This window comes from Sebastes fasciatus, chromosome 6, assembly GCF_043250625.1.
Source record: "Sebastes fasciatus isolate fSebFas1 chromosome 6, fSebFas1.pri, whole genome shotgun sequence".
Lineage (NCBI taxonomy): Eukaryota > Metazoa > Chordata > Actinopteri > Perciformes > Sebastidae > Sebastes > Sebastes fasciatus.
The window spans coordinates 12,534,521-12,547,112 of NC_133800.1; the positions used below are offsets into that span (position 1 = coordinate 12,534,521).

The window sequence follows — 12,592 nt, forward strand, 5'->3', positions numbered from 1 at the left end:
CTGCTGCTGCTACTGTGCTAACAGTGCTGGCTGCACGACACATCTGCACAGTACAGATATTTCATTTGCAAAGACAGGCTGATTTGGAGTCAATGAGAATCATCACATTTTGCATACATGCACACAAACATATACTAATAGATACATAACACACTCACTCTGTCTTACTGTTGCAGATTAGAAAGGACCCTGGTTACATCTGTATGTATGACTCAGCTTTGACTTTGTATTCTGAGCTAGTGGCCAAATCGGTGTTGGCTGAGATGAATAAGAAAATTAAGATTATATAACTGTGTGACTGGAAGAGACCGTGAAAGAGAGAAGAAGGATGAGTGAGGTAGACAGGGATAGAGGAGAAGAGTATTTTTTCATGTTTTATATGCTGGACGTGTATTTCATATCCCACGAACTGTAATATATCACTTATATAAATGAAGAAGCCCCCTGGAATTACTGCTGTAATCCTATCATCCCATTTAATATAGAGTTATGGAACCGAACTGGATTCATTTGGAAATTATTAATACATCAGTGCCACACTGCCCTGTAATAAATAGAGCTCCTGATGCTTTACTCTGTGTTGTAGCTCGTATTTGAGTGTAGTGGCCATTGACTGACCTCGAATGACTGCACGACGGTCACACAATATCAGAAAGAGTTCCAGGTTACAGGAAGGCTTATTCACAAAGAGACCTAGCTCTACCTAGAACCACTTACCTCAAAGACATCTTTTACTGCTGAAAAGCTTCTACAAAGGTTCTTCAAAACTCAGTTATATCAAGAAACCTTTCGTTGTAAAGAACCAATCAGTTCAGTTCAGTCTCCTTCCTCCGCTCTTCAGTTTCTTCACATTGTGATCGTCAGGCCCAATGCAATGCCAGAAGTAGTCAGGCTCACATGTCAAATTCTATAACCCTTTTGAAAAAAAACAGTGGGGACACTAATTGTCATTTTCCTGAAGCGTGTTGATCCATGTGACATTCAGCTCGGTGCAGTCTGGGTCTTCAGTGAACTAAAATAAAGGGTTATGTGCATACATTGATGATCATTTGCATCTAACAGGTCCAGACGCATGAAGGTGTGTTAGTGGTTACTGCACTACCAGGTTTAATTAAATGATAAGCAGAATGAATCCGAGTTGAAGAGGCCACAGCTGCAGGCCTTCATCAAAGGCCTTTTGATATGCTGATCTGTTTTTGATTCAACAAAATGACATTCTGTCAGTGCTTGCTCCAACCATGTGAGCCATTCATGTATTTTTGTTTTTCATTTTGTTTGTGTGTGTGTATATACATCTAATTATTTTGTTTTAATTTCTTTATTGGCTTTAATTTTGCTGCAATGCATAAATAAAATAGGAAGTCTTTATGTAAACTTCATTCCATTGAATATACACAACAGGCAGATGGTTAATGGATATGAAGAGAGTATAACAGAAAAAATGTGGCACATTTGATCTTTTTACTATTTTTTACATTAAATTTTAAATGTTTACCCTTGATTAAGTTATTCAGTCAGGAAAACAAGAGCGTGATCTCACCAGGAGAAAGTATTTCACCTTCTACCTTCCTTCCTTTCAGAGGTCTGTCTAATTAGTGGAGTGTTGCCTTTTACCTTCACACTCCTCTTCAGTTCTCTTCATTATCTTCAGCTGTGTTTTATTTCTGCTGATTTCGCCACCAGAACGTTGACTTGATTGCTGGGGGAGAATCCAGTTACTGATTAGGAAGCTAGTCTGATAAACGCAGCTGCACCAGAGCCTCGGCAGAATAGCCTGAGGATGGAGTTGAGAAGATGACTGCCGATGTGAGGGGAAGTTTTTAATAGCTACGAGTATCTTAGTAATGCACTGCAGATAGCCATGTGTTCTTTTGTGCATTTCTGTGGAGGTTGAGAGGTACTGGCTATATTTCCTTCCCTTTTCACGGCTCCATTCTCACCCCGGTGAAGATTCTCCTAATCACAAAGAGAAAAATAGAACATTTTCACATCTCAAAATGAGGGTTGGATGTGGCCTAAAGCTTTCATTATAATTTTCCCTGCGAGAGCCTTATTAGCCCGAGGTGAGATCCATTAATGGTGCATGGCTGTGGTGAATCCATTGGTCTTGATTATAGTATGCAGGCTCAGCCTATTAATGAATAATTGAAAGTATAACCCTCTCATGTTATAATGTCTATTTGTATGCACTTAGACACCATTTAGTTTAAGATATTTTTAGGTCCATGTCAGTTCACATATACAAAAAACATGAAGGCTCTTCCACTGCTGTAATATTGGCTTCTCGTCAACATAAACGTTTCCATTATTTGGATTTGAGAAGCAGAAAAGCTGTGGATGTACTGAATCAGAGATAGAGAGTATTTGTAAAGTAGGCAGATGGAAAACTTTAGAGGCCATCTGTTTAGTTTTTTTTAAAAGAAGTAAACACACAGCTGTTTCAATTAAGTGTATATTGTGGAGGGAAGGGAGTATAATATTTGGGTTATAATAATAGTTTATTATTTCCATAATTTCCATATCCAAGAGTAATTTCACTGACAAACTTTAGTAGATTAATACAATTAAAGTTGAAAACAAAGAAATGCTCCTATTTTGAAATGATAGTCATTGCAAGAAAATGATAAAAAATGAGAATTTGATTTTTAGGTTTGATACCATATGCTCCAAAGATGGCTGCAGAGCCATAGAGAAGACACAGTCTTGTCTTTATCACAAAGATGAGAAACGGGTTTGAGAGATATCTGGTAAAGGATGTACAGTAGATTTCTGTATAAGAAAACATCCTGAAGAAACTTGTTGTCTTAAAAAATAAAGAAAAGAAGAAAAAAAGTCCTTGGCCAGAAAGTCGAGAGAATACCTTTTCTCCACGTCCTTTTCTACACCGCTCTTTCACTCTTTATTTTCCTCTTGCTACTACTCACTCAATACCTATTCTGTCTGTATCTTATATCAGCTTTTCAAGGCTCGGCCTGATATTGAGGAGCCGCATTCAAGGGCATTGTACAGTGTACGGCTCCTCTGAGGTCGGGTCAACTTCCATCATCTAACAACATCCTGTTTCATCCTTTTAAAGTCATTTCACTTCACTCTAGTTTTTAGTGGTCTTAAAGACAGATATGTAATGACATGGCAAGCTGCGTCTTGTCATCCATGCAGCAATTGCTGCGTCTTGTCATCCATGCAGCAATTGCAAAGACGATATAAGACAGGAAGAAGCACAAAGGACTCATAGACTCCTGTGACTGAAAAAATATTGAAAACTAGTTCAACTTTTGAGGATATGCAGCATGTATCACCTGTCAAACTGCAACACTGACAAGGGAAATCCATTGAGTTTCTCCCACTTTTGCAACCCATCCAGCTTCCTCTATCGCCTTGCATTTCTCTGGCTGGATGGGCCCCCGTAGTACAGAGAGACTGCAGAGTGTCCACCTCTAGCACTTCTAATGAGTTGCATGTCCAATTAAGATGCAGCTGCCTCCTGTGTTGTGAGAGCCATCCTGTTATTGATGTCATCCCTTGATCATTTTCACAGCTGCTTCCAATATCCTGTTCTTTATGAGGGTGCGTTTTCATCTTTTATGTGCTCGCATTTGTGTGCGTATGTTTGTGCAAATATAGACTGTGCAAATACATCTGCACATTTATGTATGGGTTTGTGTGTGTGTGTGCTTCTTTACAAGAGTTCTTGTTTGTGTCAGTGCCTATCCTGATTACTAGTCTTCTGCTGTCTGTCTGTCTGGCCACTGGGGCTGTCTCCTCTGATTGCATCGATTCAGCGCCTCTGCACGCAGCATTAAAAGACGAAAAATGAACAGCGTGCTCTGAGTATGAGGTAATTGGTCTGCACCTAGTTTCTCATGGTTCTCAGGAGGCAGAGGATGAGGGAGATGGAGGGAAAAACTCTACATGTGCACGGCTCTATGTGCGTGTATAAGTGCATTTGCGTTACATATATATGATCAGATTATGTTACAGTGGCACGGTGGTGCAGTGGTTAGCACTGTTGCCTCACAGCAAGAGGGTTGCAGGTTCAAACCCGTGGGTAGCGTGGGTTTTCTCTGGCTTCCTCCCACAGTCCAAAGACATGCAGGTTAGGTTAATTGTTGACTCTTAATTGCCCGTAGGTGTCATTGTGAGCGTGAATGGTTGTATGTCTCTATGTGTCAGCACTGTGATAGTCTGGCGACCTGTCCAGGGTGTACCCCACCTTTGCCCAATGTCCATTTTTCTCTCGTAGATGGTTAGATGGTTTCCGGTTCATCACTACTTCTTCTACTGTGTTTGCTGGCGGATTACAGCCATGCGTAGCCTATAGCGCCGACTTCTGACCAAGCTACGCTGTAGACCAATTTATTCGCTCCAAACCAGTTGATGGAAACGCGCCTAATTCGCATTTCTTTATTTGCGACATTTCAAAAGTTTGCTTAAAATTTGCTTGACGATTGATTGGAAACATAGCTAATGTGTTCTGTATTGAATCGTTGCAATTGCTGTCCCAACACCGCTGAAGATTTCTATTGATAAAAAAATAAAGATTTGTGAATGTGCTGCAGCTCCAGCTATCTTATTGTGTGCTGTGTCTGGCTGCATTAGCAAGGTCTTTTTGCTAGCTTTCAGGGAGTGTCTGGATATTGACCTGGAGTGGAAGGATTAGTGCAGGTACTTTAAACAGATCAGCGCCTCAGACCACCTCTCATGGCTTTAAATGGATGTTCTTGGCCAGAGCAACTGTCATGCCACAGGAGAGTGAAAAGATAGTGTACGGGTTCAGGAGACGAGTGTGTGTAAGCCGTGATCTGCAACACCAGTCATAAATATTTTCCTTCAACTGTACGCACCGATTTCACCTGAGATACTAGTTGTTGTCCCTTCTGAAAACAACCATCAAAATTGGTTTCATTGCTTTAAGTTCACTGTGTTTTCTCTGCTGGGATTTTTTAATACATATAATGAGAAAGTTCACACATTGTTGGCTGAATAAACTTGGCTTCAATTGTTGCTTTCTGACATTTCTTATTACCCGGTGAGTTTTTACAGCAAACTGAATGTCTGCTCTTCAATCCCAAAGGCTCAGTAGCTTGGCAACATGCACTGCAGTAATGCCCACACATAGTGTAAACAGGGAAACAGGAAGCGCTCAGGAAAACAGTTACATCACACTTCCCCCACGCATGCATGCACACAAATCCACACTCCAAAAATGTGCAGATATATAGCCAAATATAATTTTTGCTACTAGTGTCAGACACAAGTACTCTTTTCAATAATGACATGTTCATTTAAGAAAAAATATGTAAACTGTCTCACACTAATAAGAGATATATTTGTGATGCTGGCTGAAGCTAAGACACATAGTCTTGCTTTTAGTTTCCTGTGGGTACTGTAATTATTGCAGTGGTGTTTTGTAGGTTGAAAATGGTGGAGGCAGCAACCACTTTGGATAGCTGAATGACAAGAGAATTACAGATTACAGTTGTTAAAATGGCCTGTGTAATTACAATGTCCAGTGCGTTGAGTTGTTGCTGTCCGATAATGTGGCTAAAACTCTGCCTAGGAAGCTTCGGATATCAGCACAGTCTTCATTTTCAGCTCTGAGCCAAGAAAGGATAAAACAAATTCTGGACAACAAGTGGTGTTATCTACTGTAGATTAATCACATTCTGCTGCATCGGTGGCACAGGAAACTGTTCAAAACAGCTCATTTTGCAGACCCCCGAGAGGAAGGAGGCTGTTGGGTCTGTAAAAAAACCACCCTCCAGATGCTCACCTTGGCTGAGCCTAATTGCTGTAAAGTGGGAATTAGCTGCTGTGCGTAGCCGTGCACAAACGAGGCATTTGGGTTTGTCTCCTTCATCAAACTCTGCGCCTCAGATGTGATAATCAGACTGAGGCCGTTCTCCTCAACTTGCTGGTTTGAATACACTGTCACTTTAAGCAGCGATGTTTGCTGTTCCATGCAAACAATGGTTTTAAACAAAATCCTGCAGCTGTTGGGGAGTTTAACCCTTTCTCTAAAAGGTAAACTTTAAAATGTGTTCTCTATAAGATAATCCACTTTGTTCACAATGACTGATTCAGCTGTCTTCTCTATCTCAGAAAGAACTAATTCAGTAAGCTAACAGTGAGTAATGACAAATGACTGTTCAAATTGTCAGTCAGCCCCACATGGCATCAGATTATTTCGACAGAGCCAAGCTGGTTCCACCTGTTTTCAGTCTTTATGCAAAGCTAGTAAAGCTAACAGACTACTGGCTGTAGCTTCATATTGAGTGTACAGATCATAGACTGTATATAAAGATGGACAACATGACCGCTCCCCAAAAGTGAAGCCAAAACATCTCGATCGCCCCCTGGTGGCTGGCTGCAGTATAAGTCATAAACCCCGCCTCCTCCATGTTAGCGGATGGGACATGGGCCAAACTAAAAAGTCAAAGTACATGTCAAATAACTTTTTCCGAAAGATGGTGTCTGTCATTTTAGGTAGTTCGTATCACGCTGATGTATGTTCAAGTGTTAATTTTTCTGATAAGTTTAGTTTTAATTACTTATTTGATGCTATGAAAAGGGGGTGAGACGTCGTGATTGACAGCTGTGATTGACAGCTGCTCTGAGTGAATTAGTCGTGCAGCCGGAGGCTCAGGAATTGTACAAGAGAGGATATGTAACTTTAACTTTCCATAACCGTCACAAGTCTGTGTAATAGAACATGTGTCAATTTTATCATAAATGTAGCTATAGAGATATTATGGTTAGTAATTATGTCTTTCTAACCTACTGTGGTGCTACCGTAGCAGCTAGGTGGCTATTGATTGGCTCAGTTGGGTATGTGGGCAGGGCCTCAACATCGCGGCTCCACCCACCCCGATCACTACTGCGCAGACTCTGGCTCCAAATGACGTAAAAATCTCAAAATGTCTGCTTTATTATATTGTGGCTTCACTTTTGTACAGTGGGAGGAAAAGGAGACGCGTCATCCATCTACGTATATATCTATGGTACAGATGAGAGTGGTCGATTTTCTCATCTAACTCTGGGTGAGAAAGCAAATAACCGTATCCCAAAATGTTGAACTATTCCTTTAAAGGGCTCCTTGGAGTCAATTTCAGAACAATATAATATTGTGTTTTATGAAGATTTTTTGGTTTTATATTCTCTTTTTTTTTTTTTTACCTTGTCAAGCCATTAGCAATCTGACAGCAACCACATATTCATGTGTAGACCTACGTAATGAATTATTAATACTTACCCGTCAAAAGGATGATGTTCTTATAATTAGTCTTTCTATTGCCGTTATTATGTCAATGCTGTCACAATAAACTAATGTGACAATACTGTTTCATAAATAGAATATAGCACATCCTTTCCATCCTAAACATAGACTGTCCAGTATTTTAACATTGCCACAGGTTGAGAGACAGGTGAGGAAGAGTGATTCACACATAATGAACTCTGAATGACCTCGTCTGGCCGGAAATCTGGTCCACTTCCAGCAGCCTGCATTTAAAATGTTAATGACTTTTTACATCCACTACAGGTAGATTGTATGGTTCTGATTTAGTGTTTTTTTAAAAAAAATGTATTGAGGTTCATAGTATTACAGACGTCTCTAATGCACACACACACATTCATATATATCAGCATACAGCGAGCCTCTCAGAGTACCTTGTCGCATCCGGACTGCTCATTGAGGTCAAGAAAAAGGTGCTTCCATCCACTAGCCTCTTTAAAGATTTTTTTTCTGAAATCAAACCAGGGACGTTGCGGTTACCTGGAATACGCTGTAACCCCCCAAGACACCAATGCCCTCCCATGAGCCTCTTTAAAACATACTCATTGGTTTCCGTGACAACAGGCAGCTAACCTGGATATGAACTCTTTGTGACCAGCAGCATTAAAGGAGTGCCGTGTGTCCAAGCATGTTGGATGGCTTTGAGTTCAGACCCCCTCTGCTTTCTTATCACTTGTGGAGAAGTGACCTTTCTGTATCGCTGCTGTGTGCCTTCACTCTTCTTGGCATGATGTTTGATTGCGTGTCTTGTCAACAGTATCTAATCCAGGGGGCTTACGCCTCAATTTCATTGTTCACTCAGGCTTAGGAGTGTCTGTTTTTTAAAGGTGTTAGACATCAGCTGTATTCAAAACCGCATAGTAGTACGTACTGATTTGACCAAAATGTAGCATGTAGCAGGTAGTATGCAGACAAAAGCAAAATCTCCAGTATGCCAAAAACACTTGGATGTCTTACTGATTTGGAAAAAATCTCCAGTATGCATCGGACCAGTCTACCTGGTCGCCTACTGTATCCCACAATGCAAAGAACTGGAACAGTACAGGCTATGGTCACAACAGCAGCCGTTTTTTAAATTTTTCGAATTTATTTCATCACTAAATCCACTTCAGAAGATTTTGGAGGCGAGAAATAAACTGTGTAGAATCGAACATCTAGCCGTGACAGCTAGCTGGTGCCTGCCGGGGTCGCTACCTCGCCAGCCGGGCAGTCACGCTCATACATCCCGCTTTGAGGTGTCTGGAGCTCTCTCAAGCGACCAGTCTCGTTGGCTTTTAATATCACAACACAAATGTCCATTATAAATTAACGGGAACCTGTGTTTATCTGCCTTTTTGGAGTTGAAAAGCTCCACAATCGCCCGCGGCCGTAGCTCGCTCGAGAGCCGGCCAGTGATGCTCACAGACCGGCTACAGAGCAGCAGAGTGGCGAGGGAAGAGGCGAGGGAAAGAGCTGCAGAGACAACATGACCCTTTTTTACATTGCTGTAATATTTGTAGGGATATCATTCCACTAGTTTGTTGCTGTAACTGAAAAATCAGTTTGAGTAAATTTGGCAGAGTAATGTTTTATATTTACTGTCTCCCCTTGTTAATGATCCTGTCTGTCTTATTTTGCCATGAGCTGTTGGAATAAATTGTGGGTGGTGGAGCTAAACCTGCAGTAGCTTATAAAGTAAACAAACATTGATCACATACAAAAAATCAAAGTTGTATTTTTCGATAATATTACAATAGTGGTACGAGTTTGTTTTTTGTCCAGTGCTTTGAGAGCTTGTTGAAAGGTTAAAGCCTGGTCTAGCAAAATGAATTGCTTTAACTGTTTCATACTACATACTACTGAGGAACGCAGTATGCAGTATGTACTGTATACTGGATACTGCGTTCATCAGTAGTATGTAGTAGGCGGTTTTGAATACAGCCATCGCTTAGTTTGTTTTCTGACCTGCTGGTACGATTTCCCAAACATTGGGTTCATCTGTGCTCAAATTTCCACAATTTGTTGCACCAGCTAGGTTAGCGCAGAGGAACAGGAGTGCTAGACTCCAACCTTCCTGTATTGTAATATTGATAGCAAGCTGGAAATAAGGAGCTAATTTTAATGTCTAATGTACCTTGATATTTGACAAAGGACACAATGGCCATCATGCCACAGCTTCTCTTAATTACTTCTGGTGTGTGTTTGATTAAGGCGCTGCAACGGCATGTCTTCTCTGTGGTGTGAGATGTGTGTTGATGTGTGTGCTGCGGGCACTTGTGTGTTGGTGTGTATGCGTACGCTCTTGTCTTCATGTTGCAGTGGGGGGTAAAATTGATTTGAGAGCCAGAACTGCTTAATCTTCTTTTAAAATTGGTATTCGACAGAAAGCTTATCTCAGAAGCCAGAAAGGAGGATGAGGAGGAGGAGGAGGAGGAGGAGGAGGAGGAGGAGGAGGAGGAGGAGGAGGAGGGAGAAAAAAAGAGGAGTGGAGGAAAGAAATGAGAGTGGTATCTGTGTCTTTTGCGTCATTGGCTTGATTCTGCATTGACTTCTTTGTTTAGACTTAACTTCATCCGCTGGAGGAAGCATGGGACTGGCATCCAGGGAATGGTAATCTGTGTTTTTGGAGAAGAGCCAACCAAGTAGCCATTTTCAACACTGTACTCACTGTAAGGCAGCTAGAGAAGGGTGTATATCGAAGCACCATACCTTGAATAAAACTGATCTGCTGTATTAAAAGAAAGGGACTAGTTTTTCTTCATCATAGTGAAAGAGGTATATTGCTGCTGTTGAGTGTAAAACTAATCTGTGCTGACAAACCCTCATGATATGTAACCACCCAGAAATGATTTGACTGTGGTTCAGTAAAACCAAACTGCACAGCTGCAGAGACATGACTTGATTTGATCTTGGTCTTCAAGATGAAGATTAATCAGAATCATTCAGATGTGGCTGTAAATCAAAATATAATATAATGATGATGTACTGGAAATTTCCTTTATCACTGAACAATATGAATATACATTCAGCAGTTAGGATGGAAGTCTGCACCTGATGAGGCCTTGGTAGTCTGCTGGACAAGGATGGATTGTTCACTCAAAGTTGGGAGTTGCTTCCCCAAGTGAAGGAGTTGAAGTATTTGGGGTCTTGTCCTCGAGTGAGGGTAAGATCAAGCGTGAGATTGACTATCGGATTGTGACTGCATCAGCAGTAATGTGAGCGTTACTGGACTGTTGTGGTGAACAATTTACCAGTTGATCTACAACATGTTCCAACCCTCAATTATGGACATGCGATTTGGGTAGTGACTGAAAAGAATGGGGTTTTGGATTCAAGCAGCCAAAGTTAGTTTCCTTCACATGGTGGTTGGGCTCAGACCGGATAGAGATCGGGCAAGCAGCTCAGACATCAGAAATGAGACAAGAGTCAAACTACTGCACCTTTGCTTGGAAAGGAGCCAGTTGAAGTGCTTCGGGCATCTCAAGGATGCGTCCTGGTCGCTTTCCTACAGAGCTTTTTGGGGCACATCCAACTGGGAGAAGAGCCTAGGCAGAACCAGAACACGCTGGTGGGATTACATATCCCATCTGGCCTTGGGCTCCCCCCAGGATGAGCTGGTGGACATGGCTGGGGAGGAGGATATCTGGGCGTCTTTGCCCAGCCTGCTGCCACTGTGACCCAGATAAACAACCAAAAATGATTGAATGGATGAATGGACTATGAGTACCCTGACCACTGATAAACCAAACTAAATGCTCCTTCTTATACTTATAATACAAGCAAAGCATTGCTTGAACTTGTGTAGCAAACATTTCTTCAAAAAATATATATAAATCAATACTCTGGACTCTTGTTGCTTTAAGGTGCAATGTATAAAATCTAGCTACCTGCTCCAAACAAATAGGGGATATTATGTCACCTCTACTACTGGCTCCATACAATCTAAATAAAAAAAAAAGAATATGCAAAACCAAACAACTGAAACTCTAAGAGCTGGTAATAATAACACAGTTATCTTATAATCTTTGCGTGTGGAGTCGGCCTGTAGTTTACGTTAGCCATCTTTGTGTTCACTGTGCCACTAACCGGGGGGCCGTATGGTCTGCGTACGTTTTGATAGTTTGTTTATTGGATCCAAAGTGGCAGAAAAGAGAAAACAACATGTATTTTCGGGAGACGGACCTTCAGTTGTTTGTTTGTTTTGCTGTTAACTTTTAGCTTAACATTTAGCAGCCTCAACACTGTAACCTCTTCACATTCTGTTGATAATGTTAGTTCATTTTTTTGAATGTTTTAAACAAAAATCTGGCCAGATCTTACACATTGCACCTTTTAAAGAATTGCTGACATATTTCTAAACTGACATCAAAAATATCTCTTATTGTTGTTTTCTCTCTCTTTCTATCACAGAACACAGCAGCATTTAATTTTTCCTCACGTCTCCATTTCCCAGGTTGCTTTGTGCTTGGGATAGAGCAGACCGTTTATCTACAATATGTCTTGTCTTTCTTTATCTGTAGCTGTATGATGCAACTGGTGATATAAGGTCTATTTAGAGGACTGTAGAGCATGGTGAATGGAGCAATGCTGCAGCCTTCTCCTGTGTCTCACATTAAACATAATTTCAGAAATGCTGATATTATGCAATTGCCATAAACTACTCCATCGTAAATACATAAGCAAGATCAGCCTTGCCATTTATCTCTCATTAAGGCTGAGGCAGCAAGTGATGGAAGACTTGCCATAAATCAGATGGTTGATTTTAGCATGCATCAGCAAATTGAACTGCATTTTCTTAAGTTGCTGACCAGTGTGTTTAGGTATGATGCAGCAAAACTTATTTTACCTTGAGCCATGTAATGTGGTGTAGGAGGTGCAGAAGTTTCCTGATTCTTCTCATCGCACATTGCTATTTGTAACTAAATGTGATCCATGAAATCTGAAAGTGATACAGAGCTTATTTAAAAATTTATATTTGAATATCATTACAGATTATGTAAATTAGCATTTTCTAGGGACTTAATTTATTATGTTGGCATTCATAGACTGATGCCTCATGAGGAGAGGAGGCCTACATTATTCATGGAGATGGAAAATGCTGTAACAAGCTGTGAGAGTAATCTGATGATGCTGATGATGATGCTGATGATGATGATGATATTATTGTCCTCTGGGAGAAATTAATTGTGGGTGACAGGTTGTCAGTTGACATTACAAAACAACAATATAATAACAACACATGGAACTACAGTGGACCATACATGTAATTCATAAACATAATAGTGCTACTAGGAGTGGGTGATACATCGAATATAGTCG

The 12,592-nt window shown here is 40.8% G+C and overlaps 1 protein-coding gene across 7 annotated transcripts in view; it reads left to right on the forward strand.

Annotated features, from left to right (window-relative positions):
• The window catches only part of pde4d (phosphodiesterase 4D, cAMP-specific), a 223,576-nt gene that overhangs the window by 119,068 nt on the left and 91,916 nt on the right, over nucleotides 1-12,592 (forward strand). The window lies entirely within an intron of this gene.